Genomic DNA, 13,842 nt, shown 5'->3' with positions numbered 1-13,842 from the left:
AGAACAATATACGATGCAGCTCCAGGAGCAGGAACCTTTAGAGGTCCGTCCCCTCAGGGGCCTGAAGAACAGAATCATGTGGTGGATTCTACAGTTAAAGTTCTTGGGCTAATTGGAATGGGTCAGTTTTGTTCTGGATTCCCCACAAATGTCAGAGGTCAAGTATGGGATTGTGTACGTAGTGTCGGAAGCCAACTTCCAGATTCCAAGATCCGTGAAATGTTGAGGAGTGGGTCTTAAGAACTCTTGAAAGGTAGAAAAGATCCCAGCTAAGGGTTTCTTACAAAAGTAGTGCTGACTACGTGCCAGGCATAGTTGTGAGCACGTCCTGTAGACCTGCTCAGTGAAGTCTCCCACAGACATCACAGCATGGTGGCTGTCCTGTCTTCTCGATGACAAAGCAGGTGCAGAACAGTGGTCTCCTCCGTGGTCCTGCTGCTCGAGTGTGCTGGCCCAGGGAGTCTGGCTCCAGCGTTCATGCTCCTCATCTTTTGTTTTTTAATCTTAATTTTCTGTTTTTGGTTATAATATAGCTTTTGTGAGATAAGGAGAACCGAACAGCCTAGTTGCTTGAGTAGGAAGAAGAAAAAGGAAAAAATATTGAGGAGAATATTGGTTTTAGTAAAAAGAAGTGTCATCCTGTCATACCAGTTCTGTACTTTTTTTAAAATAAAAGGAGTACTTGTTTCTCTTCAAATATTCAGGAATAACTGACAAAAGAACGTACAAAGTCAAGATCATATATAATACCTCCACTAAGAGATCACCACTTCATTCATTTTGGTATGTATCCCCACCACCTTTTTTCTAAGGATCGATTATAAAGGTTTTTTTGTACTAAAATGTGGTCATACTATGTATACTCTTTTTTTATTGTGGTAACATGTGCTCTTAATCTTTACACTATGCTCCCTCTTATATTTGAAGAAAAGCTTGGGGAGCTCTGGTCCTTGTCAGGGGAAGAAGTCTTGTCTTTGCAGCACAGGGAGCAGCTGCCCCATGGTGTAGAAGGGTCTGCAATGGCTGTGGTGCCAGAAGGCTCGTTGCTGGGTGTTTCTGGCTTGCGGTGGAGCCAGGGTTGACCGCAGCTTCTCAGATCCCGTTGAGAACATTGGCCCTTCGAGTGTGTTCCCAGTCTTCATCTCATTTAGTCCTCACCGTAATCTGGTAAATCAGCAGAGCTGTGCCATCGTTCCCGTTTGGCTGAGGAGGTAGCTAAGCCCAGAAAGATGTTTTTGTTCTTTTGGCTCTTGGAGCTCTGTGCCACCTCATTTTGCTTCTCAGATAACCAGAGTACCAGGCAGAGTGACTAGGGCACATCATAGGCAGACGGGTGGAGCTGGTGGGGGTTCATTGGAAGGGCAGGTGGGTTTCCCTTGGTGATGCTTCAGGGGAGCTGAGGGTTGGGTTGATTTGAACCTTGAGAGGCGGAGGATTGGCAGTCCGGGTGGAAGAACAGCGTGGCCAGCCTCACGGAGGAGGGCACCAGGAGGAGGCGTTTAGAAAACAGAATGTGGCTCATGGGTGCTGACGAAGGGAGGGAGGCTAAGACCACGGGACGCTTGGAGTCTGGCTCTGCGCGTGGTTCAAGGTGGGTGGTCACGCTAAGTGGCCGTGAGCTATATCAAGGCTCTAAACTCAGATGCTGGGCATGGGGGGAAGGGCAGGTGCAGTGGAGTTGGAGGACTTGGAACCCAGTGGATTTGGTGGCCAGATTAAGGAGTGGGGTTGATGGAGAAGCCAAGATGTGACCCCTGTGCATAAACCGCACAGGCATTTATTGAGGGCCTTCTGTATACACAGAACCAAGCCAGGGTCCAGGTGGATGCAAGCCTGAGTCAAAAATGCATCTCTTATAAAATCTTTAAAAAAAAAAAAAAAAAGGGGGCTGGCCCCGTGGCCGAGTGGTTAAGTTCGCGCGCTCCACTGCAGGCGGCCCAGTGTTTCGTTGGTTCGAGTCCTGGGCGCGGACATGGCACTGCTCATCGGGCCACGCTGAGGCAGCGTCCCACATGCCACAACTAGAAGGGCCCACAACGAAGAATATACAGCTATGTACCGGGGGGCTTTGGGGAGAAAAAGGGAAAAAAATAAAATCTTTAAAAAAAAAAAAATGCATCTCTTTCCTCAGGCAGCTGCCAGTGCAGTGAGAAAATGTGTCTTTTACGTTTGCAGAGAACCCTACGAGTTTTACATGCTTTTACCCAGTTTTCTCGCTGAAGGAGGAAGAGTCAGGGAAAAAAAAAAATAGTGGTCTGCCTTGCTCCTCAGAGGACACTGCAAGTCAGCTCTTGTCAGTCAGAGCCCCGGGAAGGGGGTTGCTGCACATTGTGAGTGCGGAAACCGGCACCTGGAACGTGGTGGGAAGGGAAGAAAGCAGGACTTGACTAACTCATTGAAAATCATGACTCTGAATTCAGTGTGGCTTATTTTTGTCTCCACTGTTTATCTCAAGGCTTTAGAGCTTATCCACATAAGATGGCATGAGAAGGGTGATAAAGATGTGACGATACCGTTTAGCCCAGACTGAATTTTAAAACTCATCTTTTTGTGTTCACACGCATTATGCTTAGTGCAATAAGCCCCACACAAAAGTGTACCCTGTGTATGATCCCATTTATGTGCAGTTCCAGAACTGGCGAAACCTGTGGAGAAAGCAAATCAGAGTAGCTCTTCTAGGGGAGTGGGGCTGGCCAGGGATTGACGAGGAAGGAGCCCCCTGGAACTTTCTGGGGAGACAGGAATGTGCTGAATGGTACAGGGGTGTGGGTTACACAGATGTTCCCATTTTTCAAAATGGAACAGCTCAGCTTTGTGCATTTCGATTTGAGTAAATTTACCACCAAGCCGGAAAAAGAAGTGTAAAAAAATTAATGGGTCACTCGATCATGCTGGCACCCTGATCTCAGACTTCCAGCCTCCAGAACTGTAAGCAATAAATTTTTACCGTTTATGAGCCAAAAAAGAAAATTAATGGAGGGCGGGGGAGGGTGGAATAGAGGAAAAGATGGTACAGAATGTTGATCATTGTTGAAGCGGAGTGACAGATGTGTCCTATACTATTCTGTTTACTTTGCATTTATTTGGAGTTGTCCTTGGTAAGGAGTTTTTGTAAAGACACAGGGCACCAGGTAATCTCTGTTGATTCCTCCTTCCAGGAATCCGGCCTGTTTGTTGCCCTCTGGGAAAAACGCAGAAGCTCTGGGCTCTGGGGTTGGCCCCAGCTGCCCTGGTTGTGGTCTCTCTGGGCTTGCTTACTTTCTGCCTTGTTGTTGGCCATGAACTTTGAACTTTGGCTTCCTCCCACTGGCACCTGCCACCACCCCTGTCCTTTGGCCCCTGTGGTTTAGCTGTCCCTGTCATCCAGGAGCTGACCTTCCCCCTCTGGCCCCCTCCACCCACCCCTAGTCCCTTCTTATCTCTGATGCCTCCCCCTGTGGTTGCAAGTCTCTCTCCGCTGTGAGCCGAGATCCATAAAAGGTAAATTCACTTGGGTCTCCTTTCCCTTCCACTTAGTAAAGTGCCATCTGTGTGCCTTCATTCAGAGATACAAGGTCTGTTTGCATTGGAGGGCAGCGTCCCCAGACAGCTGTACAAGAGGATATGCTGGGTCCCATTTATATGAACTTTAGAACAGGCGAAACAAACTTGTGGTCCCTGTGGGAAGGAAGGAAAGGGTGGAAAATAAGAAGAGGGCCCCAGGTAAGCTGGTCCTGTTCTGTTTTTGGACCTGGGCGGTAGTTGCACAGGTGTGTTCACTTCTGATAATTCCTTGAGTTGCACACATATTGGCGTGTATAAGTAGTGTGTCGCACTAATTAAAAAGTAAGTTAGAGGTCTGCATTATCTTACGCCATACACAAAAATTAACTTAAAATGGATTAAAGACTTGAAGGTAAGACATGGAACCGTAAAACTCCCAGAAGAAAATATAGGTGGTACTCTCTTTGACCTTGGTCTTAGAAGGATCTTTTTGAATACGATGTCTACTCAGGCAAGGGAAACAAAAGAAAAAATAAACAAATGGGACTAAAGAGTTTCTGCAAGGCAAAAGACACCAGAAACAAAACGAAAAGACAACCCACCAACTGGGAGAAAATACTTGCACATCACATATCTGGCAAGGGGTTAATCTCCAAGGTATATAGGGAACTCATACAATTCAACAACAACAAAAAAACCCAGTCAAAAAATGGGCAGAGGATATGAACAGACATTTTTTCAAAGAAGATATACAGATGGCCAGTGGGCACATGAAAAGATCTTCAACATCACTAATCATCAGGGAGATGCAAATCAAAACTACAATAAGATATCACCTTACACCTGTCAGAATGGCTGTAATTGCCAAGACAAAAAAATAACAAATGTTGGAGAGGTTGTAGAGAGAAGGGAACCCTCACACACTGCTGGTGGGAATGCAAATTGGTGCAGCCAGTTTGGAAAACAGTATGGAGATTGCTCAAAAAAATAAGAATAGAAATACCATATGATCCAGCCATCCTACTACTGGATATTTATCCAAAGAATTTGAAATCAACAATTCAAAGAGGGTCAGACCCGATGGCCTAGTGGTTAAAGTTCAGTGTGCTCCACTTTGGTGGCCCAGGTTCAGTTTCTGGGTGTGGAACCATACCGCTCGTCTGTTACTGGGCATGCGGTGGTGGCAACTGACAGACAAAAATAAAAAAGAGGAAGATTGGCAACAGATATTAGCTCAGGGCAAATCTTCCTCAGCAAAAAACAAAACAAGACAATTCAAAGAGACTTATTTAGCCCTGTGTTCGTTGTATCATTATTCACAATATCCAAATAACCGAGATGTGAAAGCAACCCAAGTGCCCGTCAACCAGTGGCTGCATAAAGACTACTACTAAGCCGTAAGAAAAGACAAAGTCGTCCCATTTGCAACAACATGGATGGACTTTGAGGGTATTAGGTTAAGCGAAATAAGCCAGACTGAGGAAGACAAACACCATATGATTTCACACGTATGTGGAAGATAAACTAAAACATGGACAAAGAGAACAGATTGGTGGTTACCGGAGGAGAAAGGGGTGAGGGGGTGGGCAAAAGAGGTAAAGGGGCACATATATATGGTGATTGACGAATAATAATATACACCTGAAATTTCACAATGTTATAAACTATCATGACCTCAATTCAAAAAAAAAAACTAGAGGTCTGTAGAAGACTTTTCAAAAATTGCCACATTTCGCTTTTAAAATTCAGATTTGTAGGCTTTCTTAAAACGCTGGAAGATCTGATGGCTTGATCTGAGTTCCCGCAGAGTGGCAGTTGTTGGCTGGGTCTGTGTGGTGCCTGCCCCTCCCCTCCTTCCTCATGATCCAGTTCCCTGGGGGGGAAGGTTCTGGGGCTATGCACCATCCAGCGGGAATTCCTCAAAGTGCCTGACGTGTGGGTGGCACCTGCGTGACCCCACATGGATTTCCCTCTTTTACATTCTCTAAGTCTCTTAGAAGGTCTGGGGTTGGGGGGTTTGGTGCCTGGGTGGTGAGTCTGGTAGGAATACCTTTACGTGGGTTTGAAGTCCTGGGGCACGGGGGTGTTGTGTGTTAAAGCTGTTCCAGGTGAATTAGCTGTGCTTGAACTGGGGAAAATTGGGGTTAGCTTATGACCAATCTGCAGCAGCTAAAATGACAAGAAGTTACTATATTTGTACTTAGGTGTTTTGGTCTGTAAATAATTTCCTAATTGTGTTTTCTATTTTAGAGTAACATTCCATACTACTACTAGTTAATGCTTGTACCTTGCTTGGTATTCACTGGTTGCTTGTAAAAATGCATATGTGATTGGAAAAATTTTTTTAGGAATGGCTAGGGCAAGGTCAGCTTTCTGTGTGATGAACTTACGGGCAAGGTTCCTCTCACAGCAGCTCATACTAACCGCAAAATCCCGCACCTCAGGGAAATCATTTTGATAACGCCATCCTTACAAATTCAACCCTACAGGGAGGCTGTGAGAGGTATTGCAGCCTCCTTTTCTCCATCTGAACGAGTTATTCTCTGCCTTCTTCTTGCAGGAGACTTTTTTTAAAAGACTACTGACTCACCAAAAAAAAAAGACACAGAGAGAAGAAAAATGAAAAAATCAAAGGCCACCTATAAAAAGACAACTATTTGTGTATCCCTCTGTCGGATGAATGGATGGTGGTGCGTCCGTTATGGTTTATGGCCCTACCAGCCAAGCTTACCATAGACAAGGTTAAAGGAGAAGGGTTTAGGTGCTTTTCCACTCATGAACCTGTTTGAAAATCTTACATGTGCGCAGAGCCAAGTAGAAAGCTCTAAAATTCTGTGCGTTCGCGGTTGGTGTGATCACTGACAGTAGTAAAATGCAGGCTCATTTGTTAGCTGGGTTCATTGTCCGTCCTTATGGAGTACTGACCGTGGATGGGACCCAAGGAATTTGGGGTCCAAGACTATGCTGTGGCTGAGGAAGTGTCCAGGCTTTGGGGACGGGTCTCACCGTCACTTTCAGTCCCCGGGAGCACCATGCAAGGTGTCCATGGGCTGCCATCCAGCAAAGGCTCTGGATCCCCAGAGGGACGTGGTGGCCAGTTCCTGAGACTTAGAGTCAGAGGTCTGGGGCACAGCCCTGGCTCTGCCAGTGGCCGCCTGTGACCGTGTTGGATGGGGCTCTGTATGTGTTTTCATCCCACACTCATTCGGCGGGATGGGTGTGGTGTTCTCTCCATTTACAGGCAGGACGCAAGCTCTGAAAGGCTACGGGGCGTAGTTGGGGTCATGCTGGTTCTAATAGGGGGAGCCCAGATTCGAACCTGGTCCTAGATTGAAGCCATGTCCCTCCCTGTCCTAGTCTGCTCAGGCTCCCATAGCAAAATACCACAGACTCGGTGGCTTAAACAACGAAAATTAATTTTCTCGCAGTTCTGGAAAGTGGAAGTCCAAGATCCCAGGGCTGGTAGAGTTGGTCTCCTCTGAGGCCTCACTTCTGGGCTTGTGGATGGCTGCCCGCTCACTGCCTCTTCTCCCTCTCTCTTCACCGAGTCCTTTCCCTGTGTTCGAGCATCCCTGGTGTCTCCGCGTGACCCAGCCTCTCTCTTTATAAGGACGGTGACATAGGATTAGGGCCCATCCCGATGACCTCATTTTAACTTAATTACCCCTTCAAAGGCCCTGTCTCCAAATACAGCCACATTCTGAGGCACTGGGAGTAGGGCTTCAAATTATGAATTTTGAGGGGACACAGTTCAGCCCATAACACTCCCCTGTCACTTAACCTCCATAAAGCTCATCTGCTTTTGTGAATGAGCATGAGGTGGCCTCCATCACCAGACTGTCCTATGGGTGAACCCGGGGGCCACGCCCTGTTAAATCCATCATTTCATGTCCTGTCATTCTCAACCATCCTTACCAGAAATTTCCTGACACCAGACGCGACCTGAGCTAAGTAAACGAGCGGGGGCTCGACCTCTGCCTTCAGCCACTGCTTCCCCGGGTGGGTCATGCTGTCCAGACGGTGCTTTCAGAGCTGGAAAGGGCTCCACGGAGAAGAGGGGAGCAGTGACTACAGGACTGGGTAGTCGGGGGACGCTTTGTGTGTGCGAGGTGACATTGACCTGCCTTCCTCTGCAAATTCAGTCACGTTCCCAGGTTGCAGGATGGGTGGGGGCCGTCTCCCACCCAAAGTTAGTTCTTTCTCTTCACGTTTCTTGGCCGAGTTTCCTGGGAATTTATTGCTTATTTATTTATGTGGAGTTATTTGCTTTCAGAATTGCACAGAGGGGGGATCTGCAATCTGGCTGCAAAAAATAATTTGGCAATTTATTTTCAGGGCTGCCCTTTTTCCAGCAGCTTGTTTCAAATTCAACCTCTGGCACAGAGACATCCATCATTTTAATTGCATGTTACTGTTTAGTCAGGCACAAATTTGTTTCGTTTTCTTTTTCCTTTCTCCTGTGGTCTGGGTGTTTTGTTTTTTTTTTCCCCTGGTCTACCATTTAAAAAAGCCAAAAATATTTCCCCAAACCAAGCACTTTTTATAGGCAAGGAGTTTTTAACACTGAGATTTCTGGGTTTGGGTGTTGCATATTTGGTTTTTAACCTTTTCGGAACAGAAATGCCAGGCTTGCCCTTTCCTTTCCTGTTGAGGTAACATCTGTTATGCAGTTGACTGAAGATAGTCCTAAGAAAGAAAATTGTGTTAGTCTCAGGGTCAGAAGGCTCGTGGTCTATTCCTGGCTCTGCAGTGGCTGCCTGCGTGGCAACGTGACCTGCCTCTGGCCTCATTTTACCCACCTGTAAGATAGGGACTTGGATGTGCTGATTTCTAGAGCATTCCTGTGTGGTTACTTGGTAACTCGGTTGCTGAGTAGGGCTCCGTACCGAGCCCTGGTCACTGTGGCTATCCAGGGATGTCCACTGAGGAGCTTGTCCTGTTCCATGTCGAATGTTTCGACTCTGCTGGGTTGCAGATTATGGTGCTTTAGGTGAAGATCAAAAATCAGTCCTGTGTTCCTCAGAAACGTTCTCGGGGATAAAATCATTGTTTCCATGCAGTTGAGGTAGAATGTTAACTTCGGTGTCCTAAGCGAAAATAATTTAGCTTTCGTTGCTGCACGTGCTTTCTTTCTTGCTGTGAAAGTGTGCTGTTTGTGTCTGTAAAATTGGGCACAAAGTACAGTGGCGAAGCCCCCTTGTAAGCTGCTCCAAGGGACTGGGATGTTGGGATGAACTTGTGTCTTAAGGTCCATCGATAGGGCCTGAGTTGGATCCACACAGAGGTCTGTGTATGGTTTTTTGTTTTAGTGACATGGAAGAAAATTAGCCGGGAGTCATTTTCCCCTTCTGTATAGAACTGTCACCTGCATGGTGGACGTGACGCCTCTTCCCAGCCAGAGGCTTGGATTCTCAGGGCAGGGCTCAGGCCAGACTGCGCCGCCGCCGCCCTCCAACCCCCAATGTCTTTGCGGTTTGTGGGGTTTTCTTTAAGTTTTTGTTATGGAAGTTTTTAAATACACAAAGTAGAGAACAGTGTGATGAAACTCTCATATGCACAACACCCATTTATTATTGTTTTTCTGGAGTATTTTAAAGCAACTTCCAGACAATTTATCACTTAACCTTAACTTGGTATCTCATTTTATATTTATATGTATATATGTATATAAAACGTGTGTGTATCTGCATAATACAATTACCATACTCAACAAAATGAACAATGAGTCTGTAATATCATCTCACACAAGTCCTTGTTCAGTTTTCGCCAGTCATCTCAAAAACCTTTTCACGGTTGGTTTATTTGAATCAGGAGCCAACTACCCCCTCCCTACACATTGCATTTGGTGAATATGTCTCTTCAGTCTACTTTAGTCCGTAACGGTCCCCTCCCCCACTTTTCAGTGCAGTTTATTGAGTTCTTTTTTTTTTTTTTTAAGAGTTTATTTTTCCTTCTTCTCCCCAAGGCCCCTCGTACATAGTTGTATATATTTTTAGTTGTGGGTCCTTCTAGTTGTGGCATGTGGGATGCCCTCTCAGCATGGATTGATGAGCAGCACCATGTCCGAGCGCAGGATCCGAACCTGCAAAACCCTGGGCTGCGGACGCGGAGCGTGTGAACTCAACCACTCGGCCACGGGGCCAGCTCCTATTGAGTTCTTAAAATGTAGTTGGTGAATGTAGAGTAAGGCTGCTTCAGACAATCCAACCCTCGATTTTAATGTTTTTCTCCTAAACAGAGTTAGTGGCCTTTGAAGAGTTTTTTAGTTTGTTTATCCTTTTGTGTTTTTTTAAAGAATTCATGTGTTTATTATTCTACTTCCTTGTCTCCAAGGATGTAATACTTAAGTTAGCATCACAGTATGGGAATTTCTTAAGAAACATTTTTCAAACTTATGAAAAACTTTCCTTACTAAGTCTTGTATATACGCACACATATGCCATGCACACATGCTGTGTCTGTGTCCATGTGTGGTTTTCATTCTGGTTATCTGTTGTTGCATAACAAACTCCCCAACGTTTAGTGGCTTAAGACAACAATCGTTTTCCTTAGCTCATGGGTTCCGTTGGCCAAGAATTTGGGTGGGGCTCAGGTAGGAGATTCTTCTGCTCTTCATGGCATTAACCAAGGTCACCCAGGAGTACTCAGTTGGAAGAAGGGCTGGTGTGGAGAGTCCAAGATGACTGCGCTCGCATATCTGGTACCTTAGCGGGGATGGCGGGAAGGCTGGGCTCGGTTGAGACAGATGACTGGAACAGCTGCTCATAGCCTCTGCAGCATGGCAGTCCCAGGGTAGTTGGACTTTTCACATGGCGCCTGGCTCTTCTCCCAGAGCAGGCATCCCAAGGCACCTGTCACCTCACCTTGGGAATCGCAAAACATTACTAACACCGCCTTCTATTTGGTTGAAGCAGTGCCAGCTTCTTCTAGATTCCAGGGGAAGGGACAAAGACCTTGCAGCCGTGTTTGTAAGCACCACAGTTTAAAAGAATAACCTAAAATAACACCTTAGGTACTTGCCACTGGGACCTTTTAAGTCTCTGTGGGCCTGCTTATCTTTTGGTGTAAGGTGGAGGCCGCTGGGATGGGAAGCACAGGCCTTAGAGGTCATTAAAGGCAGTCTCCTGCACCTGTTCCCGTTCACTGGGGATCTGCCTGGATTCACTTGGGCAGAGAGTGCTGCCACATGTCACGTGACTCGCCTTACCTAACGCTAAAGGTGACGTGGAGAGGCTCCCAGTCTGGAACTGTAAGAGGAGTTGGTCCAGTGGACCTTTGTGTTCGGGTGGTTATCTGTTGTTTTGTTAGTGTCCTTGTCAGTAGGGATAGTATATTAAAATGCCCTGATAGTAGTGTCACCAAAAAATTACAGTGTTCAACATGTGCTGTTTCGATGTTTCTTATTGAGAGTGGGAGGCATAATATTTGAAGTGTTGGGTGAAACTAGTTTTCAGGGCAGCCAGGATTAAGGAGCTTTAGGTGTCCAGACTTCACTGAGCATCTTGAGGAATCAACAGGAAACCCTCACTTAATCAACTATTAAACCATTCGTGTTAGATATGCTTGAAGGAGCTATAGGGAGACAGAAATTGAGGTTGCTAGGAGATGTTAGATATTCCACATTGATTAAAAGAAGGTTCATAGGATTGTGGCCAGTGGGGTCATTTAATTCTCATAGCAGCCCTACGAGGCAGGTGCTGTTAAAGGAACAAGTGAGAGCTTTGACTCTCTGCTGAGATGGAAATACAGCTTGGCCTGAAGATGGTTTATCAGCCTGGAATAGAGGCTGATCAATAGTTAATGGATAATGCAACACACGTCTCGGTGTTTTAAATAGATCTCTCCATCACTTGACCCAGTGTGGCTGTGTTCCATGGTGGAACAGTTAAACCTAAAATCTGCCTGCCCAGACCTCACGTGTGCATTGAGAGCCCCATGCCCATGGTTGAAGGAGAACCCTATGGTGGTGGAACTGATCAGCAGACTCGCACACCAAGATGACAGTCACTTTCTTCTGAGATTATCCCTACTTCCTTACTAATCAAGATTAAGGGCAGTTGTTTTTGTTGCTTCCTCTGATTTCCCAGAGATTGTTAACCAGGCAAGTCAGGAAATTAATAACATGTGCTCTGTTTTACCAGAATTGAATTTCCAGGAGCCGCCCAGACTGTTGATGTCCCCTCACTCCAGTGTCTTGGCTTCTGTGTTAGTTTATGAGCAAATAATCTACTTTCCATTCCATTCTGCCACAACTTTCCTGCCCTGCAAACAAAACGGGACTTGCCTCTCCACCCATGAGATCTGTTGGTGTTGGACCACGTGGCCTTGTATCCCAGCTGTAGCCAAGACTGTCCATGAAGTAGGCTCTCAGCATCTGTGTGTTGAAGTGGGCTTAAGAAATATTTCTGGTGTGCAGGACACGTTGCATGTGCTTGGAGCCCAAGTGGCGAATGAGTTGACTAGAGAAGCAATGAGATGAGGTAGAAAGAACTCTGTCCTAAGAATCAATGGAAGACCAGGTCCTGATTCTAGTTCTGCCACTTATAAGTAATATAAACTTGGTCACGTAACAGTAAGGTTCAGTCACCTTCTCTGCAGAATGGGGACACGGAATCTGTCTTCACTGAAGCCCTCTTTGCTGGGAGGTGGGAGTTACGGGCAGCCTGGCCTTGAATCCCGCAGATTATGCCTCTCGTTGCATCAGTACTTTCCAGTTTTGAGACACCAAATTTGGCTGATGGCTGAGATGGTATTTCTGACTCATGATGAAATTTCAAGATAACTTTATTTGGTAATTTCGGATATTTGTGTTTAGGATATCCTAGAGTAAACAGTTTGTTTATGATGACTTAATAGTGATGGCAATGAGGACAGAGACTCCTGGGCCACTTGTGTGTGCATGCGTGTGTGTGTGTGTGTGTGTGTAACAGAGGCTAGTTTCCTACTAAGGCTCATAGAAAACTAGCAAGTTATCAAGTTGTGGGGGGTGGAGGGTAGCAGCTAGTAACTAACCGTGGAATTAGTGCTTCCTGGAAACACTTGAAACAGGCCTTAAGGCAGGTGCCTTCTGGGAACCATGACCAGGAAGCCAACTGATGAGACCAGGCCGAGTCCTGGGAGCCGTGTAAACTGGGGGCATTTAAGGACTTTGGAGGGAAGCAATTGATCTCTAGGGACCAACATGTGTTTACAAAAATCCCCAAACCAGAGTAGCTTCATTTTTTTCTTTAAATAGGGTTACTAGATCATGGACTTCTGTACCTTGATTTTCGTTAGCTTTTCGCAAAAAGCACGGCGGGGGGGTGGTTTCCTAAGGTCATGGTCATATTGCTAGAAAAGAGGTAGGACTGGATTTCTGACTTTTGCCTCTCAGAGTCCCAGCACATGGCCCCACGTGGGACAATTGTGTGCCCTCGTAACCGGACTGAGGCCACCATCAGATGGTTACCATTAGTAGTGTAGAACTAAAGGAAGGCAACCACCCCCACCCCCACTCCACCCGCCTCCGCCTGCTTGTCAAATTTCCCACGTGTTGTCAAACAGAGATCAGGCACTGCTACGTGGGATAACAGCCTGGGACTCATCATGTTCTTAACAGGGCAAATCATGGGCCGATTTAAATTAGACGAAATCTAATTGGAAAAATGCAGAAGCCTGCACTTAGGTTTAGAAACCATCACCACAATTATTTTGGTTATTTTTTAACCCATATATAAACATCCAGAACGTGATAATATTTTGTGTGTATAAGGCATAGCATTTTCATTAGCCGTAAGGAAAGGCTACAGTCTGGGATGGTTTCCAAAGCACTGGTGTTCTAGACTGCATTAGAACACACTGGGATCTGGAAGGGGGGATGGTTAGTACCAGGGTTCTGCACCCAGGTGCCAGCTGGCTATAGAGAATTCCCAGGGGACATGGACCAGGACCTTGTGAAAAGTGGGTCATTTGAAGACTGTTGTGGGAACTGAGAATTCCCCTTAATCCACGTCAGCATTTGATTATTGAGCTTCAGAAAGTCAGATGGTAGAGAAGCAAAGATGAACGGAACGAGGTGCCACCAACAGGCAGTTTAATAATGACAATTGTCACTTGAAAGTGGCCATGGGGATTGACTTGCTGCAGGCGGGGCTAGGCATGGGGATGTAGAAGGAATGCACCCAGGCAACGGAACGACACAGGCAAAGCCATGGGGATGGGACCTGCTGTGTATGTTGAGGTGCCGTCACACTTGGAGAACATGTTCCAGCGTCTGGCTGGAGCCCAGGGTACATGTGGGGCCTGGTGGAGATAAAACGTGTATTGGGTTGGGCAGTATTGGTTGTGCGGAGTCCCTGACACCAGGCTAAGGAGCCTGCA

General features: G+C 46.3%; 1 protein-coding gene across 17 annotated transcripts in view; it reads left to right on the top strand.

The window, feature by feature from the left end:
* EPB41L4B (erythrocyte membrane protein band 4.1 like 4B) overlaps positions 1–13,842 on the top strand; it is a 130,910-nt gene that overhangs the window by 16,339 nt on the left and 100,729 nt on the right. The window contains exon 1 of one of the 17 annotated variants that reach the window (XM_070594950.1): positions 704–783. The exons of the other annotated variants lie outside the window; for them this stretch is intronic. The gene's annotated coding sequence lies outside the window, so the exon portion shown is untranslated. Of the gene's footprint in view, positions 1–703; positions 784–13,842 lie in introns of those variants that run through there. 17 annotated transcript variants of the gene reach the window in all.

The sequence above is a fragment of the Equus przewalskii genome, chromosome 26, assembly GCF_037783145.1.
Source record: "Equus przewalskii isolate Varuska chromosome 26, EquPr2, whole genome shotgun sequence".
NCBI lineage: Eukaryota > Metazoa > Chordata > Mammalia > Perissodactyla > Equidae > Equus > Equus przewalskii.
Note: the sequence above shows the minus strand (reverse complement) of the source record. Positions and strands in the feature narration are given on the sequence as shown.